The sequence below is a fragment of the Coffea arabica genome, chromosome 2e (genome assembly GCF_036785885.1).
Source record: "Coffea arabica cultivar ET-39 chromosome 2e, Coffea Arabica ET-39 HiFi, whole genome shotgun sequence".
NCBI lineage: Eukaryota > Viridiplantae > Streptophyta > Magnoliopsida > Gentianales > Rubiaceae > Coffea > Coffea arabica.
Window position 1 is genome coordinate 49336822 of NC_092313.1, and position 24757 is coordinate 49361578.

A 24757-nucleotide genomic window follows, 5' to 3' on the forward strand; every position below is an offset into this window, starting at 1 on the left:
CAAACAATTCATCAATGTGGGGTAAAGGGTACTTATTCTTAATGGTAACGTCATTCAAGTCTCGGTAGTCTATACACAACCTTAAGCTCCCATTCTTCTTTTTAACAAACAACACCGGAGCTCCCCACGGAGAATCACTTTCTTTTATAAAGTCTCACTCTAGCAAATCCTGCAATTGCAACTTTAATTCTTTCAATTCAGCTGGAGCCATTCTATAGGGCGTCTTAGAGATAGGTGCTACTCCTGGAGTCACATCAATTTTCAAGACTATCTCTCTTTTCGATGGCAAAGATTTTAGTTCCTCAGAAAAAACATCTGGATACTACTTAACCACTGCCATATCTTCTAATCTCACCTTGTTACTAGGAGTATTTATAAGAAAAGCCAAATACCCTTGAGTTCCCTTACTCAACATCTTTCTAGCTCGAATTCCTGAAATAAGGGCGGATGAGGCTAGTCTACCCCTTACATCCAATTTTAAAATTGCCTCTCCCGGAATACACGGCTCAACCATTTTCGTCTTACAATTCAACTGAGCATGATAACGGGCTAACCAATCCATTCCTAGGATGACATCATACCCTTTAATAGCTAAGCTCATCAGGTCGGCCAATAATTTTTGTTCTCCAACCCATATCTCACAATCTCTATACACCAAGTTAGCAATTAACTTTGATCCCCAGTAGGCGTTCTAACCTCCAAGTCATAAGGTAATTTAATTGACTTCACGTCTACCCCACTCATGAATTTAGGGTTTACAAAGGAGTGTGTCATACCAGGATTAATTAAAACCTTAACTAAGCGGTGAAAAATAGGAATCGTACCTTCAACCACCTCTGTGGAATCGGGAATCTGCTGATGGTCCAATGCATAAAACCTAACCGGCACCTTAGGTCGACCCCTCCAGCACTAGACTACTTAGATGCTGATTTCTCTGGCCTTTGAGTACTGCCTCCCTCTTTTGGTATACTTGGGCATTTTGAGATCTGGTGCTCGGTACTGCCACAATGCAGGCACTTCCCCAATGCCACAATGCAAGCGTACCATCGATTTGAGGCCAAATCGCTTTCAAGAGGAAGGGAATGATGCAAACATGAAAATTATCCTCCAAACTATTGAGTCAAATGAAGAGTGGCTGCAATCTGTTTCCCGTTCCGAGTGCTCCACCGTGTCAACAACAATGCTTACAAATTGGAGTTACCTGGGGAGTGCAATGTTAGCACGACTTTCAATGTCGCGGACTTGAACCCGTTCCGTGACGAGGAGGATCTAGATTTGAGGACAAATCCTTCCCAAGTGGAGGGCACTGATGTGTGCACGGATTTGAGGCCAAATGATGAACAAAGGGTCTATAGGAACATTGAAGGCTTGGAAGTTGCTAATCTGGCCTTCGCTACTTGGGTCGGGCACTAGTAATGTTAGCCACTGGTTTTGTTAGTTGGATTGGTTATTATGATGTCATGTTTTAATTCGTTAGTCTTGTTAATTAGTGGAGTTAAATAAGTCGGCCCAATTCATGTAAGTGTGGACCGAATTAGTCTTGCTAGTGTTAGGAAGATGGGCTGCAAATCCTTGTCTCAAATGGATTAGGCTCCTAGGTTTCTAGCCTATAAAAAGGCTCCTTCATGTACGGTTGAGGTTAGACACTTTGATAATAAAATTCCAGTTTGTTTCTCTTCCATTATTGAGAGATTCGAATCCTTCACTTGCATTGGCAAGGGTTCTTGAGCAATCTCGCGATTGTCCTTGATTGTTCACCCGACCTATCCACTTGAGTATTCATCTCGTTGGAGTCGTCGTTCTACCACCTTCAATCAAGTCGTGTCGTTCGTCTTGGTTTTGGGTTCCACAAACCAAACGTTGGACAACCTCGCTAGATTCTTGGGCAAACGTGCTACGTGTCTCGAAACGCGTTGATCGAGAAGCATATCAATTGGCTTCAGAGCATAGGTTGAGGTATCTTCCGTTATATCTGTTGTTTTGTCTTTGTTGAGTCATCTAGGGTTTATCCTTTGTGTTTTCCGCTGCCGTGTGTTAAAAAAAAAAATTTCTGTCCGCACCTTTGTGTTCTTTGTTGCGTCCAATTTCTGGTCATAGTTGTGTCCCCAATCTATCCGTAGTTGTTGTGTCTTGTTGTCTAAGCATTCTGTCCGCATAGCCTTCTCCTTATTGCATCAAGTTTCTGTCCGTTTGTGTGTCTTATCGTTGCTTTTAAATCTGTTTGTGATTGTGCTGCTCGTTGGGTTGAATTCTGTCTGAAGTCTTGTGTTTCCTTGTGTCGTGTCCAGCAAGAAAACAAAAGGAGGAAGTTGTGTTGGCGGCACTAGGGTTTCTTGTATCTCTTGTCGGAATCTGTCCAAACCAATTTCTGTCTGTTGTGTCCAGCTATTGTGTGGCAATCTGTCCAGATTTCCCTTCGTTGTTTGCTGTTCGTTTTTGTCTAGATTATAGTCTCATTCTTGTGGGAAAAGATTAAAAATCGAAAAATCTTTGCGGCGGCTAGGGTTCTTCCCTTCTAGGCGCATCTTGCATTGTAGTAAATTGCCCAGATTTTTCCTTTGCTATTTCCTGTAGTTTTTGTCTCGGTTGTAGCCTGATTCTGGTTCGTAGTTGTGTTGTTTGGGGCGTGCAAAACAACCCAGCAAAGGTCAAAAAAAAAAAGGTGCCGCATACCTCATTGTTCTTGAGTCAATTGCTGGAATTTTCTGTTTGGGACTGCCGAACCTGTTTTGCCTTTGATTCTTGAACTTTTGTGTTGTTTCTTGCAAACCTTGAATACCAACATATATTTGGAAAAGTTCTTGAGCTTCTTGAATGAAATTCTTGAAGTTCTTGGACCACCAAAGACTGACTTGGGAAGTTCTTGAAAATTGAAATAACCTTCATCCGTGTTCTTGATCTTCTTGGGTTTTTGATCTTGTAATTTGGATGAAATTGGATCTGTAATTGAGTTTCTTGAAGAGCCAAGAAAATAAAGCAACGAAAAAGAGAAAAAAAAACAAAAAAAAAAGGAAAGAGCAATCAGCTCTAGCAAGAAACTCCAAGTTTCCAAATCTTGCTCAAACTCCAAGTTTCCAAATCTTGCTCAAACTTCAAGTTTCCAAATCTGACCAACTCCAAGATTCCCGAAATTTGAACTACTCTAGACTTCCAAATCTGATCAAACTTTAAGGTTTCCAAACCTTGAATAAGTCCAAGAGTCCAAATCAGACCAAACTCTAAGATTTCCAAATCGTGATTGGTTTCCAATTCTTGGTTGGTTTCCAAATCTTGATTGGCTTCCAAATCTTGAGTTTTCCATTCTTGATTGGTTTCCAAGACCCCAACCAACCTGGATAGTCCAAAAAAACACCCAAAATAGTTTCCCAAACCGAACCTAAACTGCCATCCATACCTTAGCCAAACCGCTTTTGGATCCTTGAGTTTTTAAAAATCAGTTGAGCTAGTTTAAAAAAATGATTGGACTGAATTTTGAGGACTGATTTGTACCTAATTTGAGCACCCTAAGGGCACCATTTACCTACCAAAACACTGACCAGAAACTCGGCAACCAGCAGCTCCAAAATTCCAGTTTCGAGTAGGCGTCCTTCTAGGATCCCAAATTTTAGCTTTTGAGTTTCGTGTCGTGTCTAGTGTCCATCATCTTAGGGTTGTTTTCCTATATCATTTGAGTCATAAAACAGCATCTCCAATGTGTCCAAAGCATCTTTATTCTTGGTTGCTCTTGTGCAAAGTTTGGTGAAAAATTCTTGGACCTTGCGAGGCAATGCTCGAGTTACTCAATCCGGCAATGTAAGAGTAATGATAAGACCATTAGAGTGTCATAAGCATGAGTGATACATGAGATTAGAGTGTGCATACATGAGCTTGTGTGTGGGAGGAAAATTATTTTCTCTGCTAACCGTCTTTGCAGGTCACATAATCATGCCCCATGGAGTTGCATCTTGCTCATACAATTAGGAATTCTTGGAGGCCAAGCCTTTCAAGAGGAGGGGTTCCAAGCGTGTATATGAGTTTTGTTTACTCCGGGAGGAGATGGAACGTTACTGTGCTTCGCGTGTATATGAAAGGTATAAACGAGATTGCAATGAGTATGAGAAGGAGCAAAGAAGTTTGCGCCGAGCATCTAAGTCGAGGTCTACCTCAAGCAAATGAGATTCATCTAAGAAGTGTCTTGACAATCAAGACAAAGAGTTTGAGAATTCTCGAATTGAGTCAAAGCTTTGTGAATCAAAGGATGAATTCCGAAGTCGGACTAAAGCATTGGTTGATTCTATGATGGACAGACTTAGCCAAGTGCTAGATTCCCACTTGGAGCAACTTAATCATATGTCAACCGGTGGTAATAAAGGGAAAATTCATCCAAGTCTCTCGTTGATTGAAGAGCCATATATGAATGAGTTGTAGCCGAGCCATGAACATGAGCTAGACAATGAAAATCCAAACTCAAGTGCAATGAATGAACAATGGTCTGAGAAGAATGGAGTGAGAAAAGGCAAGTATAATTTGGCCTTATTGACGAGTAAAGAGGAGGAGTTGGCCATGTTCGCAAAAGTTGAAAGTGTGGATGTTTTGTTTGCTAACAAGCTAACATGTGTTTTGTTTAGTACCTCTTCTTTTATGCAGATTAAACAAAGTCAAGTAGAGTTGGTCATGACATGTTCCATTCCCAAGTCACTTGGACACTTTACGAGTTTCCATGGAGTTTGTCTTCTAGGAGCTAACTCTCTTTGGTCTCAATTCATGGAACCATGTCAACTCAAACATGTCCACACCATTGGAGGATTGATTCGAGCTCATCTTAAAGGGGGAATTCTAGATTTCACTTCTTGTTCTTTACCGATGGGTCATTCATCATTTTTGGCTTATTTTGAGCATGTTACTCGTCCTAAATCTTGTCGTTCCTATGTAGCTTTTGATGGGAAGTGTAGAGAACCCGCACTAGATTCTCAAGTTAAATCAAGTGGTGGAAGGCACGCTGAAGTGTCAAAGGGAGTTTTCACATTTAAATCTTGATCTACACCTTCTTACCATTTAGCTAATGCTGTCCTATTGCTTCTTTATCCAATTTCTGGTTCGACACAAGCTGAAACTTATTTCATTTTTGTAGGTAGTAAAGCTGTCCGAAAAATTTCAGCCTTGACCAAAGAATTGCAACTTGATTTCATGCTCATTCCAGCTGCATGTTGCGAACAAGGGCCGAACTATACCACCTTGTACAACCCGATTCAGGATTTCTCTAGCTTCAATGAGCATCATTATGAAGATCCTTATCTTGTGCACGTGACTGGTAAGCCATTGCATAGTTTTATACCTATGACTACTCACTATGTGATTTATGTGTAGGTAACATCATGACAGTCCATGCTCAAAGGCTAATTAGAGAGTTTTGGGTTACAACCTGGAATTTTCGCAAGCCTTATACACGTTCTTTCCAACCTTGGTGAATGTCCTTGTTTGAGAGCCCCTTGAGGCTGGCCAAATGGCATTTAACTTGGCTCCTGACCCTTCATTTCTTTCCAACGTGGTTGTCCTCTAAGCGTACCATCGATTTGAGGCCAAATCGCTTTCAAGAGGAAGGGAATGATGCAAACATGAAAATCATCCTCCAAACTATTGAGTCAAATGAAGAGTGGCTGCAATCTGTTTCCCGTTCCGAGTGCTCCACCGTGTCAACAACAATGCTTACAAATTGGAGTTACCTGGGGAGTGCAATGTTAGCACGACTTTCAATGTCGCGGACTTGAACCCGTTCCGTGACGAGGAGGATCTAGATTTGAGGACAAATCCTTCCCAAGTGGAGGGCACTGATGTGTGCACGGATTTGAGGCCAAATGATGAACAAAGGGTCTATAGGAACATTGAAGGCTTGGAAGTTGCTAATCTGGCCTTCGCTACTTGGGTCGGGCACTAGTAATGTTAGCCACTGGTTTTGTTAGTTGGATTGGTTATTATGATGTCATGTTTTAATTCGTTAGTCTTGTTAATTAGTGGAGTTAAATAAGTCGGCCCAATTCATGTAAGTGTGGACCGAATTAGTCTTGCTAGTGTTAGGAAGATGGGCTGCAAATCCTTGTCTCAAATGGATTAGGCTCCTAGGTTTCTAGCCTATAAAAAGGCTCCTTCATGTACGGTTGAGGTTAGACACTTTGATAATAAAATTCCAGTTTGTTTCTCTTCCATTATTGAGAGATTCGAATCCTTCACTTGCATTGGCAAGGGTTCTTGAGCAATCTCGCGATTGTCCTTGATTGTTCACCCGACCTATCCACTTGAGTATTCATCTCGTTGGAGTCGTCGTTCTACCACCTTCAATCAAGTCGTGTCGTTCGTCTTGGTTTTGGGTTCCACAAACCAAACGTTGGACAACCTCGCTAGATTCTTGGGCAAACGTGCTACGTGTCTCGAAACGCGTTGATCGAGAAGCATATCAATTGGCTTCAGAGCATAGGTTGAGGTATCTTCCGTTATATCTGTTGTTTTGTCTTTGTTGAGTCATCTAGGGTTTATCCTTTGTGTTTTCCGCTGCCGTGTGTTAAAAAAAAAAATTTCTGTCCGCACCTTTGTGTTCTTTGTTGCGTCCAATTTCTGGTCATAGTTGTGTCCCCAATCTATCCGTAGTTGTTGTGTCTTGTTGTCTAAGCATTCTGTCCGCATAGCCTTCTCCTTATTGCATCAAGTTTCTGTCCGTTTGTGTGTCTTATCGTTGCTTTTAAATCTGTTTGTGATTGTGCTGCTCGTTGGGTTGAATTCTGTCTGAAGTCTTGTGTTTCCTTGTGTCGTGTCCAGCAAGAAAACAAAAGGAGGAAGTTGTGTTGGCGGCACTAGGGTTTCTTGTATCTCTTGTCGGAATCTGTCCAAACCAATTTCTGTCTGTTGTGTCCAGCTATTGTGTGGCAATCTGTCCAGATTTCCCTTCGTTGTTTGCTGTTCGTTTTTGTCTAGATTATAGTCTCATTCTTGTGGGAAAAGATTAAAAATCGAAAAATCTTTGCGGCGGCTAGGGTTCTTCCCTTCTAGGCGCATCTTGCATTGTAGTAAATTGCCCAGATTTTTCCTTTGCTATTTCCTGTAGTTTTTGTCTCGGTTGTAGCCTGATTCTGGTTCGTAGTTGTGTTGTTTGGGGCGTGCAAAACAACCCAGCAAAGGTCAAAAAAAAAAAGGTGCCGCATACCTCATTGTTCTTGAGTCAATTGCTGGAATTTTCTGTTTGGGACTGCCGAACCTGTTTTGCCTTTGATTCTTGAACTTTTGTGTTGTTTCTTGCAAACCTTGAATACCAACATATATTTGGAAAAGTTCTTGAGCTTCTTGAATGAAATTCTTGAAGTTCTTGGACCACCAAAGACTGACTTGGGAAGTTCTTGAAAATTGAAATAACCTTCATCCGTGTTCTTGATCTTCTTGGGTTTTTGATCTTGTAATTTGGATGAAATTGGATCTGTAATTGAGTTTCTTGAAGAGCCAAGAAAATAAAGCAACGAAAAAGAGAAAAAAAAACAAAAAAAAAGGAAAGAGCAATCAGCTCTAGCAAGAAACTCCAAGTTTCCAAATCTTGCTCAAACTCCAAGTTTCCAAATCTTGCTCAAACTTCAAGTTTCCAAATCTGACCAACTCCAAGATTCCCGAAATTTGAACTACTCTAGACTTCCAAATCTGATCAAACTTTAAGGTTTCCAAACCTTGAATAAGTCCAAGAGTCCAAATCAGACCAAACTCTAAGATTTCCAAATCGTGATTGGTTTCCAATTCTTGGTTGGTTTCCAAATCTTGATTGGCTTCCAAATCTTGAGTTTTCCATTCTTGATTGGTTTCCAAGACCCCAACCAACCTGGATAGTCCAAAAAAACACCCAAAATAGTTTCCCAAACCGAACCTAAACTGCCATCCATACCTTAGCCAAACCGCTTTTGGATCCTTGAGTTTTTAAAAATCAGTTGAGCTAGTTTAAAAAAATGATTGGACTGAATTTTGAGGACTGATTTGTACCTAATTTGAGCACCCTAAGGGCACCATTTACCTACCAAAACACTGACCAGAAACTCGGCAACCAGCAGCTCCAAAATTCCAGTTTCGAGTAGGCGTCCTTCTAGGATCCCAAATTTTAGCTTTTGAGTTTCGTGTCGTGTCTAGTGTCCATCATCTTAGGGTTGTTTTCCTATATCATTTGAGTCATAAAACAGCATCTCCAATGTGTCCAAAGCATCTTTATTCTTGGTTGCTCTTGTGCAAAGTTTGGTGAAAAATTCTTGGACCTTGCGAGGCAATGCTCGAGTTACTCAATCCGGCAATGTAAGAGTAATGATAAGACCATTAGAGTGTCATAAGCATGAGTGATACATGAGATTAGAGTGTGCATACATGAGCTTGTGTGTGGGAGGAAAATTATTTTCTCTGCTAACCGTCTTTGCAGGTCACATAATCATGCCCCATGGAGTTGCATCTTGCTCATACAATTAGGAATTCTTGGAGGCCAAGCCTTTCAAGAGGAGGGGTTCCAAGCGTGTATATGAGTTTTGTTTACTCCGGGAGGAGATGGAACGTTACTGTGCTTCGCGTGTATATGAAAGGTATAAACGAGATTGCAATGAGTATGAGAAGGAGCAAAGAAGTTTGCGCCGAGCATCTAAGTCGAGGTCTACCTCAAGCAAATGAGATTCATCTAAGAAGTGTCTTGACAATCAAGACAAAGAGTTTGAGAATTCTCGAATTGAGTCAAAGCTTTGTGAATCAAAGGATGAATTCCGAAGTCGGACTAAAGCATTGGTTGATTCTATGATGGACAGACTTAGCCAAGTGCTAGATTCCCACTTGGAGCAACTTAATCATATGTCAACCGGTGGTAATAAAGGGAAAATTCATCCAAGTCTCTCGTTGATTGAAGAGCCATATATGAATGAGTTGTAGCCGAGCCATGAACATGAGCTAGACAATGAAAATCCAAACTCAAGTGCAATGAATGAACAATGGTCTGAGAAGAATGGAGTGAGAAAAGGCAAGTATAATTTGGCCTTATTGACGAGTAAAGAGGAGGAGTTGGCCATGTTCGCAAAAGTTGAAAGTGTGGATGTTTTGTTTGCTAACAAGCTAACATGTGTTTTGTTTAGTACCTCTTCTTTTATGCAGATTAAACAAAGTCAAGTAGAGTTGGTCATGACATGTTCCATTCCCAAGTCACTTGGACACTTTACGAGTTTCCATGGAGTTTGTCTTCTAGGAGCTAACTCTCTTTGGTCTCAATTCATGGAACCATGTCAACTCAAACATGTCCACACCATTGGAGGATTGATTCGAGCTCATCTTAAAGGGGGAATTCTAGATTTCACTTCTTGTTCTTTACCGATGGGTCATTCATCATTTTTGGCTTATTTTGAGCATGTTACTCGTCCTAAATCTTGTCGTTCCTATGTAGCTTTTGATGGGAAGTGTAGAGAACCCGCACTAGATTCTCAAGTTAAATCAAGTGGTGGAAGGCACGCTGAAGTGTCAAAGGGAGTTTTCACATTTAAATCTTGATCTACACCTTCTTACCATTTAGCTAATGCTGTCCTATTGCTTCTTTATCCAATTTCTGGTTCGACACAAGCTGAAACTTATTTCATTTTTGTAGGTAGTAAAGCTGTCCGAAAAATTTCAGCCTTGACCAAAGAATTGCAACTTGATTTCATGCTCATTCCAGCTGCATGTTGCGAACAAGGGCCGAACTATACCACCTTGTACAACCCGATTCAGGATTTCTCTAGCTTCAATGAGCATCATTATGAAGATCCTTATCTTGTGCACGTGACTGGTAAGCCATTGCATAGTTTTATACCTATGACTACTCACTATGTGATTTATGTGTAGGTAACATCATGACAGTCCATGCTCAAAGGCTAATTAGAGAGTTTTGGGTTACAACCTGGAATTTTCGCAAGCCTTATACACGTTCTTTCCAACCTTGGTGAATGTCCTTGTTTGAGAGCCCCTTGAGGCTGGCCAAATGGCATTTAACTTGGCTCCTGACCCTTCATTTCTTTCCAACGTGGTTGTCCTCTAAGCGTACCATCGATTTGAGGCCAAATCGCTTTCAAGAGGAAGGGAATGATGCAAACATGAAAATCATCCTCCAAACTATTGAGTCAAATGAAGAGTGGCTGCAATCTGTTTCCCGTTCCGAGTGCTCCACCGTGTCAACAACAATGCTTACAAATTGGAGTTACCTGGGGAGTGCAATGTTAGCACGACTTTCAATGTCGCGGACTTGAACCCGTTCCGTGACGAGGAGGATCTAGATTTGAGGACAAATCCTTCCCAAGTGGAGGGCACTGATGTGTGCACGGATTTGAGGCCAAATGATGAACAAAGGGTCTATAGGAACATTGAAGGCTTGGAAGTTGCTAATCTGGCCTTCGCTACTTGGGTCGGGCACTAGTAATGTTAGCCACTGGTTTTGTTAGTTGGATTGGTTATTATGATGTCATGTTTTAATTCGTTAGTCTTGTTAATTAGTGGAGTTAAATAAGTCGGCCCAATTCATGTAAGTGTGGACCGAATTAGTCTTGCTAGTGTTAGGAAGATGGGCTGCAAATCCTTGTCTCAAATGGATTAGGCTCCTAGGTTTCTAGCCTATAAAAAGGCTCCTTCATGTACGGTTGAGGTTAGACACTTTGATAATAAAATTCCAGTTTGTTTCTCTTCCATTATTGAGAGATTCGAATCCTTCACTTGCATTGGCAAGGGTTCTTGAGCAATCTCGCGATTGTCCTTGATTGTTCACCCGACCTATCCACTTGAGTATTCATCTCGTTGGAGTCGTCGTTCTACCACCTTCAATCAAGTCGTGTCGTTCGTCTTGGTTTTGGGTTCCACAAACCAAACGTTGGACAACCTCGCTAGATTCTTGGGCAAACGTGCTACGTGTCTCGAAACGCGTTGATCGAGAAGCATATCAATTGGCTTCAGAGCATAGGTTGAGGTATCTTCCGTTATATCTGTTGTTTTGTCTTTGTTGAGTCATCTAGGGTTTATCCTTTGTGTTTTCCGCTGCCGTGTGTTAAAAAAAAAAATTTCTGTCCGCACCTTTGTGTTCTTTGTTGCGTCCAATTTCTGGTCATAGTTGTGTCCCCAATCTATCCGTAGTTGTTGTGTCTTGTTGTCTAAGCATTCTGTCCGCATAGCCTTCTCCTTATTGCATCAAGTTTCTGTCCGTTTGTGTGTCTTATCGTTGCTTTTAAATCTGTTTGTGATTGTGCTGCTCGTTGGGTTGAATTCTGTCTGAAGTCTTGTGTTTCCTTGTGTCGTGTCCAGCAAGAAAACAAAAGGAGGAAGTTGTGTTGGCGGCACTAGGGTTTCTTGTATCTCTTGTCGGAATCTGTCCAAACCAATTTCTGTCTGTTGTGTCCAGCTATTGTGTGGCAATCTGTCCAGATTTCCCTTCGTTGTTTGCTGTTCGTTTTTGTCTAGATTATAGTCTCATTCTTGTGGGAAAAGATTAAAAATCGAAAAATCTTTGCGGCGGCTAGGGTTCTTCCCTTCTAGGCGCATCTTGCATTGTAGTAAATTGCCCAGATTTTTCCTTTGCTATTTCCTGTAGTTTTTGTCTCGGTTGTAGCCTGATTCTGGTTCGTAGTTGTGTTGTTTGGGGCGTGCAAAACAACCCAGCAAAGGTCAAAAAAAAAAAGGTGCCGCATACCTCATTGTTCTTGAGTCAATTGCTGGAATTTTCTGTTTGGGACTGCCGAACCTGTTTTGCCTTTGATTCTTGAACTTTTGTGTTGTTTCTTGCAAACCTTGAATACCAACATATATTTGGAAAAGTTCTTGAGCTTCTTGAATGAAATTCTTGAAGTTCTTGGACCACCAAAGACTGACTTGGGAAGTTCTTGAAAATTGAAATAACCTTCATCCGTGTTCTTGATCTTCTTGGGTTTTTGATCTTGTAATTTGGATGAAATTGGATCTGTAATTGAGTTTCTTGAAGAGCCAAGAAAATAAAGCAACGAAAAAGAGAAAAAAAAACAAAAAAAAAGGAAAGAGCAATCAGCTCTAGCAAGAAACTCCAAGTTTCCAAATCTTGCTCAAACTCCAAGTTTCCAAATCTTGCTCAAACTTCAAGTTTCCAAATCTGACCAACTCCAAGATTCCCGAAATTTGAACTACTCTAGACTTCCAAATCTGATCAAACTTTAAGGTTTCCAAACCTTGAATAAGTCCAAGAGTCCAAATCAGACCAAACTCTAAGATTTCCAAATCGTGATTGGTTTCCAATTCTTGGTTGGTTTCCAAATCTTGATTGGCTTCCAAATCTTGAGTTTTCCATTCTTGATTGGTTTCCAAGACCCCAACCAACCTGGATAGTCCAAAAAAACACCCAAAATAGTTTCCCAAACCGAACCTAAACTGCCATCCATACCTTAGCCAAACCGCTTTTGGATCCTTGAGTTTTTAAAAATCAGTTGAGCTAGTTTAAAAAAATGATTGGACTGAATTTTGAGGACTGATTTGTACCTAATTTGAGCACCCTAAGGGCACCATTTACCTACCAAAACACTGACCAGAAACTCGGCAACCAGCAGCTCCAAAATTCCAGTTTCGAGTAGGCGTCCTTCTAGGATCCCAAATTTTAGCTTTTGAGTTTCGTGTCGTGTCTAGTGTCCATCATCTTAGGGTTGTTTTCCTATATCATTTGAGTCATAAAACAGCATCTCCAATGTGTCCAAAGCATCTTTATTCTTGGTTGCTCTTGTGCAAAGTTTGGTGAAAAATTCTTGGACCTTGCGAGGCAATGCTCGAGTTACTCAATCCGGCAATGTAAGAGTAATGATAAGACCATTAGAGTGTCATAAGCATGAGTGATACATGAGATTAGAGTGTGCATACATGAGCTTGTGTGTGGGAGGAAAATTATTTTCTCTGCTAACCGTCTTTGCAGGTCACATAATCATGCCCCATGGAGTTGCATCTTGCTCATACAATTAGGAATTCTTGGAGGCCAAGCCTTTCAAGAGGAGGGGTTCCAAGCGTGTATATGAGTTTTGTTTACTCCGGGAGGAGATGGAACGTTACTGTGCTTCGCGTGTATATGAAAGGTATAAACGAGATTGCAATGAGTATGAGAAGGAGCAAAGAAGTTTGCGCCGAGCATCTAAGTCGAGGTCTACCTCAAGCAAATGAGATTCATCTAAGAAGTGTCTTGACAATCAAGACAAAGAGTTTGAGAATTCTCGAATTGAGTCAAAGCTTTGTGAATCAAAGGATGAATTCCGAAGTCGGACTAAAGCATTGGTTGATTCTATGATGGACAGACTTAGCCAAGTGCTAGATTCCCACTTGGAGCAACTTAATCATATGTCAACCGGTGGTAATAAAGGGAAAATTCATCCAAGTCTCTCGTTGATTGAAGAGCCATATATGAATGAGTTGTAGCCGAGCCATGAACATGAGCTAGACAATGAAAATCCAAACTCAAGTGCAATGAATGAACAATGGTCTGAGAAGAATGGAGTGAGAAAAGGCAAGTATAATTTGGCCTTATTGACGACTAAAGAGGAGGAGTTGGCCATGTTCGCAAAAGTTGAAAGTGTGGATGTTTTGTTTGCTAACAAGCTAACATGTGTTTTGTTTAGTACCTCTTCTTTTATGCAGATTAAACAAAGTCAAGTAGAGTTGGTCATGACATGTTCCATTCCCAAGTCACTTGGACACTTTACGAGTTTCCATGGAGTTTGTCTTCTAGGAGCTAACTCTCTTTGGTCTCAATTCATGGAACCATGTCAACTCAAACATGTCCACACCATTGGAGGATTGATTCGAGCTCATCTTAAAGGGGGAATTCTAGATTTCACTTCTTGTTCTTTACCGATGGGTCATTCATCATTTTTGGCTTATTTTGAGCATGTTACTCGTCCTAAATCTTGTCGTTCCTATGTAGCTTTTGATGGGAAGTGTAGAGAACCCGCACTAGATTCTCAAGTTAAATCAAGTGGTGGAAGGCACGCTGAAGTGTCAAAGGGAGTTTTCACATTTAAATCTTGATCTACACCTTCTTACCATTTAGCTAATGCTGTCCTATTGCTTCTTTATCCAATTTCTGGTTCGACACAAGCTGAAACTTATTTCATTTTTGTAGGTAGTAAAGCTGTCCGAAAAATTTCAGCCTTGACCAAAGAATTGCAACTTGATTTCATGCTCATTCCAGCTGCATGTTGCGAACAAGGGCCGAACTATACCACCTTGTACAACCCGATTCAGGATTTCTCTAGCTTCAATGAGCATCATTATGAAGATCCTTATCTTGTGCACGTGACTGGTAAGCCATTGCATAGTTTTATACCTATGACTACTCACTATGTGATTTATGTGTAGGTAACATCATGACAGTCCATGCTCAAAGGCTAATTAGAGAGTTTTGGGTTACAACCTGGAATTTTCGCAAGCCTTATACACGTTCTTTCCAACCTTGGTGAATGTCCTTGTTTGAGAGCCCCTTGAGGCTGGCCAAATGGCATTTAACTTGGCTCCTGACCCTTCATTTCTTTCCAACGTGGTTGTCCTCTAAGCGTACCATCGATTTGAGGCCAAATCGCTTTCAAGAGGAAGGGAATGATGCAAACATGAAAATCATCCTCCAAACTATTGAGTCAAATGAAGAGTGGCTGCAATCTGTTTCCCGTTCCGAGTGCTCCACCGTGTCAACAACAATGCTTACAAATTGGAGTTACCTGGGGAGTGCAATGTTAGCACGACTTTCAATGTCGCGGACTTGAACCCGTTCCGTGACGAGGAGGATCTAGATTTGAGGACAAATCCTTCCCAAGTGGAGGGCACTGATGTGTGCACGGATTTGAGGCCAAATGATGAACAAAGGGTCTATAGGAACATTGAAGGCTTGGAAGTTGCTAATCTGGCCTTCGCTACTTGGGTCGGGCACTAGTAATGTTAGCCACTGGTTTTGTTAGTTGGATTGGTTATTATGATGTCATGTTTTAATTCGTTAGTCTTGTTAATTAGTGGAGTTAAATAAGTCGGCCCAATTCATGTAAGTGTGGACCGAATTAGTCTTGCTAGTGTTAGGAAGATGGGCTGCAAATCCTTGTCTCAAATGGATTAGGCTCCTAGGTTTCTAGCCTATAAAAAGGCTCCTTCATGTACGGTTGAGGTTAGACACTTTGATAATAAAATTCCAGTTTGTTTCTCTTCCATTATTGAGAGATTCGAATCCTTCACTTGCATTGGCAAGGGTTCTTGAGCAATCTCGCGATTGTCCTTGATTGTTCACCCGACCTATCCACTTGAGTATTCATCTCGTTGGAGTCGTCGTTCTACCACCTTCAATCAAGTCGTGTCGTTCGTCTTGGTTTTGGGTTCCACAAACCAAACGTTGGACAACCTCGCTAGATTCTTGGGCAAACGTGCTACGTGTCTCGAAACGCGTTGATCGAGAAGCATATCAATTGGCTTCAGAGCATAGGTTGAGGTATCTTCCGTTATATCTGTTGTTTTGTCTTTGTTGAGTCATCTAGGGTTTATCCTTTGTGTTTTCCGCTGCCGTGTGTTAAAAAAAAAAATTTCTGTCCGCACCTTTGTGTTCTTTGTTGCGTCCAATTTCTGGTCATAGTTGTGTCCCCAATCTATCCGTAGTTGTTGTGTCTTGTTGTCTAAGCATTCTGTCCGCATAGCCTTCTCCTTATTGCATCAAGTTTCTGTCCGTTTGTGTGTCTTATCGTTGCTTTTAAATCTGTTTGTGATTGTGCTGCTCGTTGGGTTGAATTCTGTCTGAAGTCTTGTGTTTCCTTGTGTCGTGTCCAGCAAGAAAACAAAAGGAGGAAGTTGTGTTGGCGGCACTAGGGTTTCTTGTATCTCTTGTCGGAATCTGTCCAAACCAATTTCTGTCTGTTGTGTCCAGCTATTGTGTGGCAATCTGTCCAGATTTCCCTTCGTTGTTTGCTGTTCGTTTTTGTCTAGATTATAGTCTCATTCTTGTGGGAAAAGATTAAAAATCGAAAAATCTTTGCGGCGGCTAGGGTTCTTCCCTTCTAGGCGCATCTTGCATTGTAGTAAATTGCCCAGATTTTTCCTTTGCTATTTCCTGTAGTTTTTGTCTCGGTTGTAGCCTGATTCTGGTTCGTAGTTGTGTTGTTTGGGGCGTGCAAAACAACCCAGCAAAGGTCAAAAAAAAAAAGGTGCCGCATACCTCATTGTTCTTGAGTCAATTGCTGGAATTTTCTGTTTGGGACTGCCGAACCTGTTTTGCCTTTGATTCTTGAACTTTTGTGTTGTTTCTTGCAAACCTTGAATACCAACATATATTTGGAAAAGTTCTTGAGCTTCTTGAATGAAATTCTTGAAGTTCTTGGACCACCAAAGACTGACTTGGGAAGTTCTTGAAAATTGAAATAACCTTCATCCGTGTTCTTGATCTTCTTGGGTTTTTGATCTTGTAATTTGGATGAAATTGGATCTGTAATTGAGTTTCTTGAAGAGCCAAGAAAATAAAGCAACGAAAAAGAGAAAAAAAAACAAAAAAAAAAGGAAAGAGCAATCAGCTCTAGCAAGAAACTCCAAGTTTCCAAATCTTGCTCAAACTCCAAGTTTCCAAATCTTGCTCAAACTTCAAGTTTCCAAATCTGACCAACTCCAAGATTCCCGAAATTTGAACTACTCTAGACTTCCAAATCTGATCAAACTTTAAGGTTTCCAAACCTTGAATAAGTCCAAGAGTCCAAATCAGACCAAACTCTAAGATTTCCAAATCGTGATTGGTTTCCAATTCTTGGTTGGTTTCCAAATCTTGATTGGCTTCCAAATCTTGAGTTTTCCATTCTTGATTGGTTTCCAAGACCCCAACCAACCTGGATAGTCCAAAAAAACACCCAAAATAGTTTCCCAAACCGAACCTAAACTGCCATCCATACCTTAGCCAAACCGCTTTTGGATCCTTGAGTTTTTAAAAATCAGTTGAGCTAGTTTAAAAAAATGATTGGACTGAATTTTGAGGACTGATTTGTACCTAATTTGAGCACCCTAAGGGCACCATTTACCTACCAAAACACTGACCAGAAACTCGGCAACCAGCAGCTCCAAAATTCCAGTTTCGAGTAGGCGTCCTTCTAGGATCCCAAATTTTAGCTTTTGAGTTTCGTGTCGTGTCTAGTGTCCATCATCTTAGGGTTGTTTTCCTATATCATTTGAGTCATAAAACAGCATCTCCAATGTGTCCAAAGCATCTTTATTCTTGGTTGCTCTTGTGCAAAGTTTGGTGAAAAATTCTTGGACCTTGCGAGGCAATGCTCGAGTTACTCAATCCGGCAATGTAAGAGTAATGATAAGACCATTAGAGTGTCATAAGCATGAGTGATACATGAGATTAGAGTGTGCATACATGAGCTTGTGTGTGGGAGGAAAATTATTTTCTCTGCTAACCGTCTTTGCAGGTCACATAATCATGCCCCATGGAGTTGCATCTTGCTCATACAATTAGGAATTCTTGGAGGCCAAGCCTTTCAAGAGGAGGGGTTCCAAGCGTGTATATGAGTTTTGTTTACTCCGGGAGGAGATGGAACGTTACTGTGCTTCGCGTGTATATGAAAGGTATAAACGAGATTGCAATGAGTATGAGAAGGAGCAAAGAAGTTTGCGCCGAGCATCTAAGTCGAGGTCTACCTCAAGCAAATGAGATTCATCTAAGAAGTGTCTTGACAATCAAGACAAAGAGTTTGAGAATTCTCGAATTGAGTCAAAGCTTTGTGAATCAAAGGATGAATTCCGAAGTCGGACTAAAGCATTGGTTGATTCTATGATGGACAGACTTAGCCAAGTGCTAGATTCCCACTTGGAGCAACTTAATCATATGTCAACCGGTGGTAATAAAGGGAAAATTCATCCAAGTCTCTCGTTGATTGAAGAGCCATATATGAATGAGTTGTAGCCGAGCCATGAACATGAGCTAGACAATGAAAATCCAAACTCAAGTGCAATGAATGAACAATGGTCTGAGAAGAATGGAGTGAGAAAAGGCAAGTATAATTTGGCCTTATTGACGACTAAAGAGGAGGAGTTGGCCATGTTCGCAAAAGTTGAAAGTGTGGATGTTTTGTTTGCTAACAAGCTAACATGTGTTTTGTTTAGTACCTCTTCTTTTATGCAGATTAAACAAAGTCAAGTAGAGTTGGTCATGACATGTTCCATTCCCAAGTCACTTGGACACTTTACGAGTTTCCATGGAGTTTGTCTTCTAGGAGCTAACTCTCTTTGGTCTCAATTCATGGAACCATGTCAACTCAAACATGTCCACACCATTGGAGGATTGATTCGAGCTCATCTTAAAGGGGGAATTCTAGATTTCACTTCTTGTTCTTTACCGATGGGTCATTCATCATTTTTGGCTTATTTTGAGCATGTTACTCGTCCTAAATCTTGTCGTTCCTATGTAGCTTTTGATGGGAAGTGTAGAGAACCCGCACTAGATTCTCAAGTTAAATCAAGTGGTGGAAGGCACGCTGAAGTGTCAAAGGGAGTTTTCACATTTAAATCTTGATCTACACCTTCTTACCATTTAGCTAATGCTGTCCTATTGCTTCTTTATCCAATTTCTGGTTCGACACAAGCTGAAACTTATTTCATTTTTGTAGGTAGTAAAGCTGTCCGAAAAATTTCAGCCTTGACCAAAGAATTGCAACTTGATTTCATGCTCATTCCAGCTGCATGTTGCGAACAAGGGCCGAACTATACCACCTTGTACAACCCGATTCAGGATTTCTCTAGCTTCAATGAGCATCATTATGAAGATCCTTATCTTGTGCACGTGACTGGTAAGCCATTGCATAGTTTTATACCTATGACTACTCACTATGTGATTTATGTGTAGGTAACATCATGACAGTCCATGCTCAAAGGCTAATTAGAGAGTTTTGGGTTACAACCTGGAATTTTCGCAAGCCTTATACACGTTCTTTCCAACCTTGGTGAATGTCCTTGTTTGAGAGCCCCTTGAGGCTGGCCAAATGGCATTTAACTTGGCTCCTGACCCTTCATTTCTTTCCAACGTGGTTGTCCTCTAAGCGTACCATCGATTTGAGGCCAAATCGCTTTCAAGAGGAAGGGAATGATGCAAACATGAAAATCATCCTCCAAACTATTGAGTCAAATGAAGAGTGGCTGCAATCTGTTTCCCGTTCCGAGTGCTCCACCGTGTCAACAACAATGCTTACAAATTGGAGTTACCTGGGGAGTGCAATGTTAGCACGACTTTCAATGTCGCGGACTTGAACCCGTTCCGTGACGAGGAGGATCTAGATTTGAGGACAAATCCTTCCCAAGTGGAGGGCACTGATGTGTGCACGGATTTGAGGCCAAATGATGAACAAAGGGTCTATAGGAACATTGAAGGCTTGGAAGTTGCTAATCTGGCCTTCGCTACTTGGGTCGGGCACTAGTAATGTTAGCCACTGGTTTTGTTAGTTGGATTGGTTATTATGATGTCATGTTTTAATTCGTTAGTCTTGTTAATTAGTGGAGTTAAATAAGTCGGCCCAATTCATGTAAGTGTGGACCGAATTAGTCTTGCTAGTGTTAGGAAGATGGGCTGCAAATCCTTGTCTCAAATGGATTAGGCTCCTAGGTTTCTAGCCTATAAAAAGGCTCCTTCATGTACGGTTGAGGTTAGACACTTTGATAATAAAATTCCAGTTTGTTTCTCTTCCATTATTGAGAGATTCGAATCCTTCACTTGCATTGGCAAGGGTTCTTGAGCAATCTCGCGATTGTCCTTGATTGTTCACCCGACCTATCCACTTGAGTATTCACCTCGTTGGAGTCGTCGTTCTACCATCTTCAATCAAGTCGTGTCGCCTGTCTTGGTTTTGGGTTCCGCAAACCAAACGTTGGACAACCTAGCTAGATCCTTGGGCAAACGTGCTACATGTCTCGAAACGCGTTGATCGAGGAGCGTATCAGTAAGTCTCTAAATTGCAACCTTGCGCTTTCGACTCTCTGCGCTTTCTCTAGGGTTTTAGTGAACGTAGAGATTTGGGCTGCTGCTAACCCCTCTTGAATCTCCACATTAAGTCCTTGTACAAAGCACCTTATCCTTCTCCGTTCATTAGCCACCAATTCCGGAGCATACATAGAAAGCTTAGTAAATCGCTCCTCATAGTCAGCCACGCTAGAAGCCCCCTGTCTCAACTTTATGAATTCGTCCTCCCGTTTCTCTTGAATCAAAGACGAGAGAAATTTCTCATTAAACTCCCTTATAAAGTTTTTTCAGGTCCAAGGGGTTTACGCTCTTTCCTATTTTTCCCTTATCATATTCCACCAAGCACGTGCTGCACCCTCAAATTGAAAGGCAGTGAAGGTCACTCGCCTCTCCTCAGTATAATCTAAGGCAGCAAATATATTGGTCATTCTCTCCAGCCAGTTCTCCGCTAACTCGGGGTCAGGTCCTCCAATAAACTTAGGCGGAGTAAAATTCAAAAATCTCTCCAAGGCTCTATCCTCCCTGTGACAGCCCCACCTTACCCTAAGGCGAACCAAAGGGTTCGGCGGACCGCCTGCCTAGCTCTCGCCAGGACTACGGAGTCGAATCACACAAATCCGATATTACACGAGATAGGACCCAAAAGAATTGAATGATTGAAAACCGCCAAGCTTAACAGTAACTTACCAAAATCACATGGAAAAAAAACATTTTCATATATACATGTCGCTAGGTTTACAATTCAGATGGAACCAGTGAAACGAAGTACATTTAGAGTTTGCTTCCCCTCGAGGAGCTATACAAAAGAACAAAAGATTATCTAACTAGCTCAACTCGCTTTTCAAAATCATGATTTCCAAAAGAGGTTCCTGTAAGGAAAACAAAAGGAACAGAAAGGGGTGAGCTTGCGCTCAATGAGGTACCAGACATATAGCAGAAAAATCATGGCATTTCACATTTAACAAATCAGATACACATGCTAGATGTAAAGTAAAGTAACTAATGATTCACATAGGAAGGATACAGGTGGCTCTCAGGAGCCAAATTCCGATTTGCGTCACCGAAGCTTGATCGAAGTTGACACTCCGCCAACGTAAATAGAACCAACGTCCGTAGACCCCTCTTTACACCGAATCCCGTTCACCAAACACCCCTTTACCGGACCCGCTCACCGCAAACGAACAGAAATGGTAATACTCGAGTATACCCGGAATCAAGGGTCTCAATACCCAAAATCCCCGAACAGACTACCGTGGTTCGTTATCTAATCGTCCAGGCCCTTGCTGGCCCGACTCGAATAACTTAGCCACAGGATTGAGCTCATAGGTCATAGAAATCCGAACAGATGCAGACACAGATAACATATTCAAATTTTGCATGGTAAATTGGCATATGAACAGACAAGAGAACGAGTGTGATAAAGTACACTCTCGTCTCAAACAAATTAAACAGATTGCAGAGCAGAAATCAAGTTAAACAGCAATGGAGGGGAGTGGTACACTCACCGGCTCAACTTCAAAAGTTTTCACTTCAGATTGGCCTTAATCGCCAAGAAACCCTAAAATAATCAAAATAAACCAATTGAAGACTTCATATCCAAATCGAACAAACGGAATGCACAAGTGAGGCTCGACTACACGTCGTATGCCTTGCCAAATAAATACTAATGCAAGGGTGCAAAAACATGATTTTCTTGGAAACAAAAAGGTAACATGAAGACTTAGGCGCAAACAACCCAAAAGCCTTTCATTTCTACCAAAAGGCAAATCCAACTTAAAGGAACCAAACGGCCTAGAAAATCGGGCAGCACTTCCCCTAAATTTCTTACTTTTCCAGCCCTTAAGGCTTCACTATTACCTCAAATCAGTCCCAACATCTCACACAAAAGTCATCTCATTTCCCAAAAGCCGTTCACTAGGCTCAAAGTAGTACAAGTACAAAAGTTAGCTAGGAAATGATCGGAATGAAAACAAGCCTTAAAACTATTCAAATAAACACAATAAGATTCGTTTACAAGTCATAAACCAAGGCCAAGTATTACCAAAATAAGGTTCCATAAGAATATATAAGCATTAAAGGAAACCAGAAAAATCCGAAAATGGAAATAAGCTTTAACCAAAGAAAACAGTTTTTGACGTCATTTTACGGTTTTGGCACCAAAGACACTACGATTGTCGGATGAGGGTGAAAGACCCACCATTTCGAAGCTAAAAGACAGGGTTACAACATCATAGAAGGTCACTCAGCCCATTTTTGAGTACAAACAGGTCAAAAATACAAGATACTTCATCAACAACGTAAAACAGATTCACCAAAATGCATTCAAGCGGAAACATCATAACTCAGGCTCTACAAGTCCAAATCGATAAATTCCAAAACCAGATGAAAGCTAAGAAACAGGGATACATTTCATCAGAAGACCTCAACAACCAATTCGGAAGCATTCCCGACCAAAACAACCAATTACAGAAGCACTTCTTACATTCGGGTAAAACCAGAACAGCAATAGTAATTTCGACTTTTCTCACTCTACGCTACTCCGATTGACCTGAAATTTTGTAGGAACCTCTAAAATGTCATTCCATACAACTTTCATGTTTTAAGACAAGGCCAATTCTGCCTCTATATTTGACCTAAAAATTCGGACAGAATGTTCATCACAAAACCCTCACTTTTCAATTTTTGGTCCAAAACAGAAATTGGTTGCAATTAATCACTTTTCCCACCTCATAGAGTCCTTAAACATCATTTTCAATCATCAAACATAGCCACATAATCATGCTTATATTAAAACAGAAAAATCCCCAAAAATAATAAAACTTCATCATTTCAACCACAAATCAAGAATTAATCCATAAACTTGCATCTTATACTACCACTAAGCATGATTTAAGCATCAATTAAAGGAGGAGGGTGGTTCTTCACAACTTACCATTAAAACAAGAGAGAGAGAGCTATGGGTCACCTTAACTTTCCAAACAACTTCACACACCAACTCACAATCACTACTTGAAGAGGTTTTATGGAAGGAATTCAAGATTAAACGGTTAGTTTGTGAGATTGGACATGATTGGAGCAAGAAACTTGGAAGCTTTTCTTTCTTTTCTTGTAAGAGGAGGTTCGGCCAAGCTTGAAGGAAAAATGGAAGATTTTTGGTCAATTTTGATATTAATTTGGTAAAGGCATGAATAGTGGTCAAATGGCAAGACTAACTCTTATGGTGACAATTGTCACCTTTTTAATGCAAGTCTATAACTTTGTTCCCTCTCACATCAATCCAAATAGCTTCCTCTAACTATCTCTTAACACCCGATAAAATAATTCCAGTATTCAAAACTTAATCTAGTTGGCCGAAATTTTCCGAACTTTTCGTACTAGTGGGTCCCACGTCCAAAATACGCTCTTAGTTTCTCAAAATCTATTCGATACTAGAAAAATCATCTAAAAACTATGTTTACTCATAAAATTTATCTAGAAAATTTTCCGGATACAGAAAGTGCAGAAAACAAGCCATGAAAATGCGAAAACCAAGAAAATGCAAATTACGGGTTCTCACACTCCCCTCTTTCCTAAGCCCGGGTTGGTTAACAGGTTCTGGACCCTGTCGCTCTGCTAACCGCTCGAAAATATCCGTCATACAGTTAATGGCAGTAGCCACTTGGTTATCCTCTTCATTTACTTGTCCTTGGCTCAGTCCAATAGTCGATCCTTGATCATCTCCTTGAGGTTGGGGTTGCCTAACCCCACGCTCTCGACCCTTACCACTTCTTCGGCCGTCCATGATCTTAATTATGTCTAAGTGCAAGAATAAAAATAATTACGCGAGAGAATACTTAAAGACAAAATCCAACATGAAAAACATTTCAAATAACAATAACTAGCATATATTAACATTTAAAGGTTCATACATAATCAACAAGTCATGGGGCATTTACAAAAACATAGAACACATGTGCCACAAAAGTACAATCAATCATGCAGTAAAAGTCAAGAGCTTTACAAGCATCACCCTAGCTAATCCCAGCTACAAAAATCAAAAGATTCATCAATCCTAGCCTAGTTCGCAGCCAAACCGCCAGTCTGGACCTCCTTCTCTGGGTCCTCCTCAAAAGGCTCCTCCTCAGGAGTGCCCTCACGAATCGAGCTCTCGACGACATCTATCTGTGAGGACTCGTAATTTATTTTATTTTATTTTATTTTATTTATTTATTTTATCGATTTATTCACTTATTTATTGGTTTACCCTAAAAGGGTTATTTTCATTTTTAAGTACTCAAGTATTAGTTAGTTATACTATCGTTATAAGAATTCCTTAGAAATTTCGCTTTATCGCGCACAAATCGGGAGTACGCGTTTTTGCGTGCATGATAAATTGAGGGGACTTTAGACCTTTATTTTTAGATTATTAAGAGTGAATAATAATAGTATGAATGGAAGTGCATTAGAGGTTTAGTGCACAAGTGAAACGAACCCGAGAGGAAACGAGCACGAAATGCGCGCGTACGCGCACTATTGGAGGGTTGACTTTTGAGCACTTAAACCTCTCACCTACCAAGCTTACTCAAGAAGATTTTGCAGCTCAACACTCTCTCTCTTTTCTCTCATTGTGGCCGAACAACACCAAGGAGAAGAAGGAGCAAACCTTCATCATTTCACCTCACTTTCTTGCACCAAATCACTTCAAATTTCTACCACAAACTCAAAACCACTTAGAAATCATCTTGGACTAGGAAGAGTGTGAGAACCCGTAACTTTTTCATTTTTTAGGTTTTATTATCTTTCTAGGTTTTCTTATCTTCAATG